This window comes from Rattus norvegicus, chromosome 19 (genome assembly GCF_036323735.1).
Source record: "Rattus norvegicus strain BN/NHsdMcwi chromosome 19, GRCr8, whole genome shotgun sequence".
NCBI lineage: Eukaryota > Metazoa > Chordata > Mammalia > Rodentia > Muridae > Rattus > Rattus norvegicus.
Genome location: NC_086037.1, coordinates 55,075,890 through 55,089,099, shown reverse-complemented (window position 1 = coordinate 55,089,099; position 13,210 = coordinate 55,075,890). Strand labels below are relative to the sequence as shown.

General features: G+C 44.6%; 1 pseudogene; it reads right to left on the bottom strand.

Annotated features, from left to right (window-relative positions):
* Positions 1-11,890: 11,890 nt before the first annotated feature.
* LOC108348979 (40S ribosomal protein S18 pseudogene) lies at positions 11,891-12,496 on the bottom strand (annotated as a pseudogene).
* Positions 12,497-13,210: the final 714 nt, after the last annotated feature.

The window sequence follows — 13,210 nt, the reverse complement described above, 5'->3', positions numbered from 1 at the left end:
TGAGTCTGGCTTTTTAATATGGGTCCTAGGAATTGAACTCAGGCATTTATGCTTGTATGACAAACATTTACCAGTGGAGCCATCTCCCCGGTCCCTCCACCATGTTTTTTCTTCCCTGTCCAGAACAAACTCCGGTAAGTATAGTCCAAGAGCCAGCAAGGACGTGAATCCTGAAGTTTCACCGTGAACCTTACCCCCAGGCTGGTTGTCTTTTGAGAGCTTCTGTTTGGATAAACCTTTTCAGGAGAGGACATTGGCAGTGGCTTATTTTTCTCACCCTGGCTATGGTGGACCATTGTTTTACTTCCTAGTTCAACAAAAGACAAAGTGAATTGTTACACTCAGAAAAAGATGAATCCCCTGCCTACAATGGCAGTTTCCCTTTTAGAAAATGGCATTGGCTTTAGTACACTAGCGCTCATTACTCACAATTATACATTATAACTCATAATCCAAAAGATTCTTTAATCAAGCAGTTCTCCCTAGGAGGCAATTTGAGCTACAATGCATTGTAAATATCTACTTTAAAAAAATAATTTGGGGGGCTGGGGATTTAGCTCAGTGGTAGAGCACTTACCTAGGAAGCACAAGGCCCTGGGTTCGGTCCCCAGCTCCGGAAAAAAGAACCCAAAAAATAATAATAATAATTTGGGTGCAACCCTGTAATACTAGTTACTTGAGAGTCCGAGACTACTCTGAGGCAGAAGGATCACGTGTTGGAAGCCTGTTTGAGCTACACAGTGAGTTCAAGGCCAGCCTGGGAAACTTAGTAAGGTTTTATCACAAAATAAAAAAAGGCATGGGAGTATGTCTCAGTACCAGGATGGTTAGTACCAGCAAGGCACCAAGTACTACAAAAAAGTATGTGCACGTGCATTCAGTGTGTGTGTGTGTGTGTGTGTGTGTGTGTTATAATTCTACTTTCAAAATCTTAGATAAATTATAACACTTTAGAGTACCAGTCTAACCTATGCCAACCGCAGGGTCATAAAGAGAGATAGCCTTTGGCTACTCATCGCTGCAGTACTTGTTGGAATGAGAACGACCTCCATAGTTCCACATGTTTGAATACTAGGTCTGAAGTTGGTGGAACTATTTGAGAAGGATTAGGGGATGTGGCCTCATTAGGGGAGGCATGTCTTTGGGTACTTGGCTATAAGGTTTCAAAATCCTCTATTGCCATGTGCTTCTCCTTCTCTGTCTCTTGCTCATGGATCAAGATGTAAGCTCTTAGCTGTTCCTGCTGGAGTGGCTTTGTCTGCCATCTAACCCTTAGAAACTGTAAGCTCAACGGGACAGTTTCTTTTATAAGCTGGCTTTGGCATGGTGATGTCACCCCAATCGAAAAGTAACTAAGATAGTGACTGATAATGCTTAGTGTTCATTGGCTGTGCCATCATGTACCAGGTACCACACGGGCACACCCCACACTTATTTTGCTAGTTTATGATGCTCATTAGTATCCCCATCTTCCAGAATAGGGAACCAGTGCATAAATGGATCCAGAAATCCCATCCAGGGTGGATTAGGAAACTGGAAATGGTCTGACTTACTCAGTGTCTCCTCTGAGCCACGATGTGCCAATTGCTAGATTTAAGTCTTAAAGTTACCACCGTTATTTTCAGTATTTGGCAATATAGTTAGTAACTTTGTGAATCATTCCTCCAGGCTCGGGCCTCATTCCTCAATGAGTCTGCGTTTAAGTGATTAGCAAGTAGCCAAGGATAACAAAGTGCCCTTGCCAGCAGCATTAATTAGTGAGTGTGATCGCTAATGCTTCACTCAGAGCCAGCTTGACAATCTCTCTGGCCTCTCCTGGGCATTCTTGTGGCTCTGAGGCCAGCGGTGGGTTAAGGATGGGTTTCTATTGATCTTAGGTTCTTTCATGTATTCTGGAATCTATTGGCTGATCCTGGTCTGATAGTCTCAGGAAACTGAGTGTTCCCCACCCCCACCATTCCCCCAAGTGATTTTCATTCTTTAGCATTCTTTAGCTGAACTTCAACTGAGGACCAACGCAAAACTTCAAAGTTACAAAGCTGGGGATAGGAGACACACGCCTTTAAGCCCAGCCTTTGTGAAGCAGAGGCAAGTGGATCCCTGGGAGTTCCAGGCCAGTCAGGGTCGCTTGTCCCCACACAGAAAAAGTAGACAGGGAGCAAAAGGGCTCTGTCCTCAGTTCTGCATGGACCACATGTGATGGTACTTGCCTGTAATCCCAGCATTTGGTAAATAGAAGCAGGCAGACAAGAAGTTCAGGGCTATCCTCAGCTATATATGGAGTTCAAAGCCAGCCTGAGATATGCTAGACTCCCCTCAGGGTCAGAGGGGAGAGGAGCTATTGAAAGCGCGGGATATGGCAAGCCTGCTGCTTGGGGCAGTGTTGATTGAATGCAGACTACCCTGGAGTCACCCATAGAGTGCCACAGTCACCCCTCATGGAAGTTTAGAGAACTTCCTCACAGCCCAACACTTCAAAACTGCAAGTAGTATTTTCTAGCACAGTCCAGCCAACTGGTCCTGAGCCAGGAATGCTGGTGGCTTCTGTCCTTAAAAAAATCACAAAGACAGATCTGTTTCCTCCTGTTCCTAAGAGTATTCAGAGCCCTTAGCGTCTAAGGCTTAGATTTTTCATCCTTTGGGGCAAGAGCCTTATAAAATGCACAGGACCCCTGAGTCCTTGCTTCTGAAGAAGCCCCTTCCCTGTTTATCACTTTGGAAACTTTGGTTGTGGCTCAGAAGGGTGCGTGGTACCCTGGGGATTGGGAAGAGATCTTTGTAGTGGTGATCACGATAACCCTCATCAGTCAGCCTGTGAGGGCTCTGGAACAAAGAACAGGGGCTGACAGACCAGGGACCCCTCTAGGCCTGCTTCTCGATCTGCGCAATAATTCTTTTTTACCCTGACCTCTCTCTCAGAATATATTTCAGAGGATCCAAGGAGGCAGTGGGTGTCCACGTGCTTTACAGAGGTAAAAGATGAGGAATGTGGACCCAAGACAGAGAGAGCGAAGGATGGAAGGAAAAACGAATGCACTGGAGACAGGGAGAAAAGAACAGGACTCAGAAGGAGAGTGAAGAGGTGGGCTCTCCTCAGAACTTGCACCAACAGGGACAGTTTTACTCTTCAGAAACTTTTCCCAGGACCCTCAGCTGAGAAGCAGACAGCCCCTCACTCACAGTGGTACGTTGGCTGCACTGCCCTCTGCTGACCGTCATGTGACAGCACAGATGTCGAGGAGCCATTGAAAACAGTGAACCTGGGTTTTCCAGAAGTCTTCAGATTCGGTTCCGAGACCCAGTTAAAAGCCCCAGTAGAGCAGCAGCACCCTCTCTCTCTCACCTTTCCTCCCAGAAAATCCACTGGTTCCTTTCTCTTGGTCACTGCGGCCATCCATTCTATAACTAAGGATTGTGGTGCTGGACAGATGGCCCAGTGGCTGAGATCAAGTGCTGCAATTTCAGAGGGCCCAGGTTCAAATCCCAGCATGTCACGTGGCTCCCAAGTCCCTGTGATTCCATCTCCAGGGGATCCTCCTTTCATATTCTTCCTCCATTTTCATTCTCCTCAGGAATGGATGGAAGGGACCCTTCTAACTACTCCAGGCCACCTGACTCCTGTTCCACTTTTCAAGACCTCACTTATGCCTCGGTTCCTTTCCCAGTGCCTTCCATGCTTCAACAGTGGCAGACTCAGTGGCCCTCTGGTTACACAGAATTCCCCAGGGAGAAACTATCGTGCCTTGGGTACCTGCAGAGCTCATCAGAAATCAGAGTGAATGAGAAAATATAACGCCCGGCAAACCTTTTGACCGTCTGTTCTGGGCTAAGCATTTCACCCGGACACAGGAAGAAGAGCCTGCTGTCTTTGCCGTGTCCCATTCTCTTGGTGATAAAGCTATTTACTGGATGCTTCCTGTGGCGAGCACTGTTCTAAACTGCATATGTGAGGCCAGCAACCTGAGAACTAGAATCTCTATTTATAGACCAGAGTCAGAGGCAATGAGAAGTTGATGAGGCCACTTGCCCAAGGTCATAGGGTCCTGAAGCAAGAGAACCAGGGCTGGGAACAAAGTCTTCCTGGGTTCAAGACCCACCACAGGCTCCCCCAGGTCCTCATTGCCAGTAACAGCACTGATCTTGGTGGCTTCCAGGTTTGGATTGGTTTGGGTGTTAAGTGTCAGCCTGCTACTCTGTCATTCACTCTGTGTGGATACGAGCAGTGCCCTCTGATGCCGCTCGCTGTGTGCGGCGTCCTCATCTGTCAAATGCAATGAGGAAGGATGGACTGCACCTCAGACGATTACAGCAGAACGAAATGGCCCAATAAATGAGGTGAGACAGAGGCTGGAAAATGAACAAGCTCTGCTCACTTCCTTTTATAGCTCTCCTTTGTACTTAATCCATTTGTTGTTGGAAAGAGATTGAAATTTTTGCTCCATTCGGTCATTGCTAAACCTCTTTCTGAGCCATACCTCGTCCTTCCTCCTCACCATCCTACGGCTATTTTCCTCAGACAGGTAAACTATGCCTTTCAAACTAAGTGTGCTGCTTCTTCCCTGCTTAAATCTTCTCGATGGTTTCTGCTGCACTATGTGTACACACACACACTCACACACACACACACACACACACACGCACACACACACGCACATCACACATACACACACACACATGCACATGCACCACACACACAGCACACATACACACGCACCACACACTCACACACACACACGCACACCACACATACACACACACACACACACGCACACACGCACACACGCACATCACACATACACACACACGCACATGCACCACACACAGCACACATACACACGCACCACACACTCACACACACACACGCACACACACACACACACATACACACACACACACACACACACGCACACCCTGGGTCGCAGGTGGTGGAAGGAGAGAGTCAACTCTGACAGGTTGTTCTCTGACCACCACATGAGCTCCACAGTACACATCCATACATCCATATGCCCACCCACTGTAATTACATACAAAATAAATAGATATAATAAAAATGGAGTCCCCATCTCCAAAACACCTGCCGTGAATCACAGAACTGTACTTGATACAACACTGCACATCTCCCCCACCTTGCATCTCTCTCCTCCTCGCCCTCCCTCATTGTGAACCTCGCTGGCTCTCCAGTTCTGTCCCTCAAGTATGAGAAACTTACTCCTACTTTGGAGTACTTGTTCCTGGGACAGACAGAAACCTGGAATAGTGCAAGGTTGTCACATCCTTCACAGACACTTGTTCCCTTACTCTTGGAACTATCCTCTCCCCAGAGGCACTGTCCCATGGTAACAGAGTTCCTAGACACTACTGTTTAAAATATAAATTGATTAATTAATACATAAACGTTTCTTTCCCAGGTCTCGTTCCCTACAACGTTCCAAGCTTGAAGGCGACTCCCAGACCCCCAGCACCTGGAGCAAGGACTGGCTCTCAGCTATGTCACTGGAGTGGACAACCCAATCTACATGTGTGCTTTTCCTGGCTTTTGTTCTATTCTTTCTGTAAAGTGTAATGGTGGGCAAGGTAGTAACAGACACTGACGTAGAGTAGACCGGCATGGTCCCATACTGCAAATAAACCTACCTTTCCTTGTTACACACTTTTTATCAGATGTTATAGTTCTCCTTTGAAGCAAGTAGCCAGACCCAGAGCCAGGCTGTGGCCAAGGATTCTGCTCACATACTCTGTCTGGCCTTCAAGGCATTCACCACCCTGGAACTACTCCATTCATCTTTCTATTGGCACCTTTGGTCTCCTCTGTCACCCAGTAAGATACAAAGCAGATGAGGAATGTAGCAAGGGGCACTTTAAGTGACAGAGACGTAGAGTCCGGCATCCAGTAGGTCTTCAGTAACTCAGATACTAAGTAAATGAATTAATGAAAGGATTCCATTAGCCTAGGATCCATTTATAAACCTTGTTTTTTTGCATATTTGATAATATCAAATTTTTTGGCTCTAAAACTTGGGGAGCATCCAGAAGTCCTGAGTCCAATAGTGAAAGGAGAAAGAGGGGTCTGGGTTATGACATTCCAGGACATGCTATGCATATGTCCCAGGTCTAGAGACAAGGCTGTAGTCATTGTCCCTGGAACTGAAAGGCATATTGTCAAAGCATCTTCCAAACTTCTCTCATTGTAGCATTTACAACCCTTTCTTGGTTTAGCTTTCTTCAAATCCACACCCCATAAGGGAAAGGGCACTATTAGAAAAGATGGTTGCGATTTTCCTGTTGCTATGGTGATAAACGCTGACCCAAACCAACTTGGACAGGAAAGTGTTTATTTGGCTTAAAGCTTACAGTCCATACGGGGGAAGCCAAAGCAGGCGTTCAGGCAGAGACCATGGCCTCTATGGAAGACTGAGGAACATTGCTTACGAGGTCACTCACCATAGCTTGTTCTCAGACAGCCCAGACCCACCTTCCCACAGTTGGCTCAGTCCATTGAGGGTTGTGCCCTCCTACACCAATCAACAACTATGAAAATGGACCCCACAGACCAGCTAGAGTTGATCCCTCAGCCGATGTTCCCCCTTCCCGATTAACTCTAGTTGGTGCCAGGTTGACAGATATTAACCAATACACTGACCAGCCAGCCATGGCTTTAACCCTGATACACAGATTATATCGACTCCCAGAGGTCTCATATGAATGTTCCCCTGAGAAGGCTTCATCTTAAGCTATGTAGGTTCATAGACGGACTTGGTTTTATTTAGCATCTCAGCACTAAACCATCATTTGGGTACCTGCCATATCATTTTTTTTTAATTATTTCAACAAATATGTTCATCTCCACCATGAGCAGTCAAGGGATAATCAAAGGAAATATTAGTACTTCTATGGGATGTCCATTGATCGAACACCAAAATGGGAGCTATTTGTCACCCATCATGAAGACAATGGCAAAAAGTATTTCCGGTGAAAGGCATTGATTTTTATTCTGTCATAGATAAGGTGGAGTTGCAAGGGCAGAAGAATTCTTGCTGATGGGGAACAAAGGGTAAACACTAAGCTCAAACTGAGTGGGGTTGAGAATAGCTCTTTGCACTCCTCCTGGATGAAACCATCCGCTTCTCAGCCCTGGCTTGTTTGTGAGGTTCTAATTAGCATGTTTGATTAGAAGTCAAGGAACCATGGGGAGCCAAACCCATTGCTTCTACACAGCGCAACCTGGCTTCCTTAAGACCCTGATGTCATCACACACCAGTTTCCAGTACACACATTAATTTGTGTTTATCCCTGGGGAGAGAAAGGAGGAATTTGCAGAAAAAGGAAAGGTGAAGCCTCAGGCAATGTACAAAGCCCTGTAATAGGCGGTTCTGGTAGGGAGGAGGTTGCATCAGCTTCAAAGAGCAGATGAGTCTTATTTTCCTTTGCTCCTCTAACCAGGTACTCTACAAATGTCAGGTGGGGGCTGGGAAGCGGTAAACAGTTTATTATAAAAGAAGGGAATATCTGATTCCTGCCAGATGTTTGCATTACAAATTATTGCCAAGTCCAGGTAACCTTGGGAATAGTGGGACTTGTGCAATGCTGAGTATTTGTGTAGATATAGTAAACACTAGTGTAGGCTAGAGAGCATATTTGTGGTGATTGCAGACCAGGAGCCCTTTAAACACGCTCACTCTCTTGAGTTGGCTATGCTCTCTGTGGATGGAATTTGTTCTAAGCCAACCTAGAGGCACATAGAAGATAAGATTCCTGCAATAAAGGGTATTCTGGGCTTAAATACCCCTCAAAAATCAAGAGAAGCATTTTTTAAGGTAGTGGAGCTCTTGGGGCTCACATGCAGTTGTAAGCTGTGACAGTCCACCAGCAGCCACAGTCCTGGCGTGAATGCTGCTGCCCATAAAGAAAACCAAGACATTCTATGAGAAATAAATAGAATGCTCTAGGTTTGATCAAATCAGTCAGCCTCCAGACTTATACATCTAAAGAAGAAATTTTCATTTAAAATTGTTTGAAGTCAGAATGTTTAAACCCCAAGCCCACCTCTACATTAACTATGTGATCCTGAACCATTTAAACAACTCCCATTTTTATCAGATTATTTATCTAGAAAGTGAGGATATCTAGAAAGCGCCAGATTTAAAAGAGAGACTGCATACAATGAGCTCGGGGAAAGGGGCTGATGGCTAGTAAGGGCTGCTTTTGTTGTATACATCTCTGCATTGACTCATCCAGAAATATAATCAAAAATAATTTGTTTGGAAAGCAGGAAAGAGGAAAATCAGTAAGAGCGCATCTCCTCACAGCTCATTCAAAAGAACATTAAGATCTTTTTTCCTTATGTAACCTAGTCATTCTTGCAGGCAAAAATCAGCACTGCGGACAGCTCCACGCTCTGCAAACAGAACCCAGGGAGCTGCTGGCTTTTCACAAGCAGGGGAACAAAGAGGGGGGACCCTGGAGGGTCTATTCCTGACAAGTGTCCAATCATAACTCCAGAGAGCCCTTAGTTCTCCATCCTGCAAAGAAATCTGTGTGTCATCTTTCATCTTTAACTTGAAAATTTAAGGACAGTGTTAAAAAATACTTAACAACTGAATCCTCTGAACCAATCAATGTGCAGAACCAGGGTGCCAAGATTGGGCCAGCTATGATGTGGTTGTTCTAGTGTGTGTGGAATAAATACCAGCTCAGTGGTCCACCAAGAGAGCACAATAAACATTCAATACGCAGGGCCCTAATGAAAGCACAGTGTGGAAAACTCTGCTAGACTCAGAATAGGGATTTGGCCAACTTCGAATCAATGGACAAGGAGCTAACAGTTTTTCCAGAAAAACAATGGGAGCTTGACCTGCTGGCACGTATGATCCAGGACTAGAAAGTCTCTCCTTCCCTTAGACAGATTTCAGTCTAACATTTTCCATCTGTGGTGAGCAAGATATGTGTGACTCGAACATAGGGGTTGACAAAGCTGCAACAGTTACATAACACACATTACACCCTGTAGTTGCTTTCTAGCCTGTGGCAAGTAACATTTGGTTTTGATTAATGACATAAGGCAAACTTTCCGTATGAAATTATTACATTAATTTTCGCTCACTCTCTCAGATGTAAATAGTGGTGTAGCTGGGACAAATAAGTAACATGACTCATGGGAGTAAGAAAATACCCCGGGTCAGAAAGGTGGTGACCCAGTAGATAAGAGCACTGGCCACACTGGCGTGGTCATTCTTGATAGTTATAATGGGAGAAGAGAACTGACTCCCTAAAGTGGTTCTCTGACCTCCATGTGAGTGCTATGGTACTGACACCCACACATAAACACACACAATATTATTATTATTATTATTATTATTATTATTATTATTATATAAAAATAAGACCTGGCACTTAGTGCTGTATCACACATGATTCACAAACTAACATAAATACCTGAGCTATGACTTACTTCCTCATGGTCCCTCTAAACAGCCTCCCTCCCTCTGCCTGCATCTCTACATCATGTAACCAGGGGATGGTGATACTAGCATTATGGGATGCTGTTAAAGCACAGATACATAGTGGCAGAGGAAACCTGGCTCTAACAGCCAGCTGAGTTCCCAAGTCCCTTGTGCAGGCCCCTGAACAGATGCTGATGCTCACACATTGCAGTTTTGCCCTGGGCTGGATTCAATTCAGTGACCTAGACAAGATAGACTGTGCTTGCCCCACTTCCAAGTGTCTGAACTGTGTATCCTGTCCTTCCGTTTTCAACACTCTGATATCAAAGTCGATCCCAAGAGGCCCAAGAGTTTCCCTATAATCCATTTCTTTCTGAGGTTCTCATAAGCAACGTGGCCTTTAAACAAAATACAGTTAGCATTTAGAACTTAATATCCACTGGGTTCAGTCTGAATGTATGCATATTCAAATATTCTTTAGACACAGTCAATAGCCACAAGGCACATTTCAGAAATTGATGTTTGAAGGACTGAGATAAAAAAATTCAAAAATTTTTAAAAGACCAAAGCACAACGCAGATGATGTTAAACAGTAGTTTACTTATTAATTAGACAAGCGTAGGACTACCCTGCTTACTTAATGGAATACCATGAAGCAACATTTGCAAAGTGACACCCATAAATTAGATCAGCATTATAAATGGAGGAGAGAGAGATAGGAAGGCAAGGAAAGGGTTTATTAAAATCAATTTCCCACAACTTAAAACTGCGAGCCTTAGTATGCAGTGTTCTTCGTTGTTTTCTTTGTGAGAAAGTTTACTCATTGCCAGTGCTGTGGCTCAGGATTACTGGCCCAATTTGGGAAGTGAGTGTCCCTATTAGGTAAGCCTCAGATGTTACAGTTAGCCACACTCCACTCTTGTTTACACTGTAGCCTAACCCCCTTGCCTCACTTTTCTTACCTACCTATGATGGTTAGGTTTTTGCCAACTCATACAGGCTGGAGTAATCTTGAAAGGGAGAATCTCAACTGAGAAAGTGCCTCCATCAGACTACTGTTGGCAAGTTTGTAGGGCATTTTCTTGATTAATGATTCATATAGGATAGCTGATACTGGTCAGGTCTTGGTCCTGGGTTATATAAGAAAGCAGACTGAGTAAAAGATCAAGCAGAATTCCTCCATGGTTTTCCTATCAGTTCCTTCCTGGAGTTCCTTCCCCCTCATAATAGAATAATGGACTGCAAGCTCTAAGCTAAAACAAACCCTCTCCTCCCTGAGTTGCTTTGGTCAGTGTTTTATCACAGCAACAGAAACCCAACTATGACATTGTCTGAGACCAGAGGACAGTAATAAGTCATTGTCACTTCCTGTCATAGAATTGGCTATCTATATCCAAAAGTATTCAAGGAGAATAAGGTTCACAAGTATAGGCATGCACCATGTCCCCTTTGTTTTTTGTTGTTATAAGCATCTGCCAGGTTGTACTTCTGAGATGGATGGGTGGGTGGGTGAATAGCTGAGTGGATGTGTGGGTGGGTGAATGGATGGGTGCATAGATGGGCGGATGGGCGGGTGGGCGGGTGGGTGAATGGATGGGTGAATGTAAGGGTGGGTGGGTAAGTGGGTAGACAGATGGATTATGTGGATGAATGGCTGTGTGGATGGATGGATAGATAGATAGATAGATAGATAGATAGATAGATAGATAGATAGATAGATAGATAGATAGATAGATAGGTAGATGGGTAGATGGATGGGTGGGTGGGTAAATGGATGGGTGGGTGGGTGGGTGGATGTAAGGATGGGTGGATATGTGAGTAGACAGATGGATGGATGGATGATGGATGGATGGATGGATGGATGGATGGATGGATAGATGGAACGATAGAAAGGAGTAGAGAGATGAAAACATATTGGACCCTCCACTGGAGAGGAGAAGAATCATGCGGAGTACATCAAAGTCATCAAAGGTTCAGCTCAGAGAAGTATTGGCAGCTTCCATTGTCTTGTTTGTCAGTCTTTCCTATAAACATCTCAGTATTTTACTAACTAGAAAGCACATTTTCCATAAAAAGGAGAAAATCAAACAAAGGAAAGATAAGAAGGAACTTGCACAGGATGTTAAGAAGAGGACCTTGGCAAGCACTCGTGGATGCTGGCATCTGAAGAATCCAGATTTGAATCATAGATCTGCCATTCACCAGCTTCTGGCCTTAGCTAAAACTCCTTCACTCTCTTCGGACCGCAGTTTCCCAATGAAAATTGGATTAATATTTACATTGCAGAACTTCTTGTGACATCTACCCCTAAACTATCATTACATTATAGTTAAGAGGCGTTTAGGGAGAATGTTCCTCTAAAGCACTTAGTGGACCAAGGGAAAACAGTGATGTCTTCCGCCCATTCACTGTCAGTAGATATTAACTGCAGGAAATATGGCTTCCTTGTGGCACCGTCATGTGTAGACACAATGCACTGTGATGTATCCACCTCTATTCATTTCCTTCTCTTCTCTCACCTTGGTGGAGCAGATCCTCTTCATCTTGCCTCCCTTCCACTCTCATAACGTTTTTTCCATAGGTATATAAACTATTTATTAATAGCAAAGGCCCAGAGACCCATTTCTTCTTGGATACACACAGTGTGGCCCCTGCGGCCAGTGGTCTTGGTGTGCTGACAGGAAGGCCCCAAAAGTGCCACAGCTGAATTTTCTTCAGCTGCTCCAGGTCCTCACACAGCTCGTTGTCTGGACCGTTGGCCGGAACCTGCTTGTGTTTCCCATCCTTCCCATCCTCCTGTCTGTTCAAGAACCAGTCTGGGATCTTGAACTGTCATGGGTTCTGCATGATGGTGACCACATGTTCCACCACAACCTCCGTGAGTTCTCCGGCATCTTGGTGAGGTCACTGTCTGCTTTCCTCAACACCACATGAGCACATCTCCGCCCCACACCCTTAAGGGCAGTGATGATGAAGGCTATTTTCTGCCGCCCGTTGATATTGGTGTTGAGGACTCAAAAACCACGCTGGAACTTCTCGGGGATCACTAGAGACATGGTGGGGGCACGAGTAGTGGCGAGTAGGCCTCCTGTGGAAGAGCTCTCATAACTTCTTAAACGTACATTCTACATGTGGGAGAAAACATGCGACACTGTATTATTTATGTGTTTGTCTCATTTCAACCAAAATGACAGGCTCCATTTCCATCCACGTTCTAGAAAACCACATGGTTTTGTTCTTTAGAGTGAAGGCATATATATTTACATATTTATATGTTACATTCATGTGCATGCTAATTCAACTTCACTATTGTGGATGGCACCACAATAAACACGGTGTGCAGGCATCCAAAAGAAATGACTTAATAATAAACATCATCATTATTATCCCTTCTTTCCAGTATACTATTAGTGCTTTTACTTCTCCATGAGTTATTCCCATAAGTATAAAGCTACTCTAATCAACTCCATTATAAAAAAGATTAATTAGAGGCCAGAGATGGTGACACACACTTTTAATCCCAGCATTAAGCAGGCAAAGGCAGGCTGGTCTCTAAGTTTAAGGCCTGCTTAGTAAACATAGTGAGTCCTTGTGTTGGAAAGAGGGAGGGAGGGAAGGAAGGAAGGAAGGAAGGAAGGAAGGAAGGAAGAGAAAGAAAGAAAGAAAGAAAGAAAGAAAGAAAGAAAGAAACCTTCTTTTTTGATCATGCCCCTGTCTAGCCACCAGCACATTTCTTTTTTCCCCTTAGAGAAAAACTTCTCCAAAAGAGT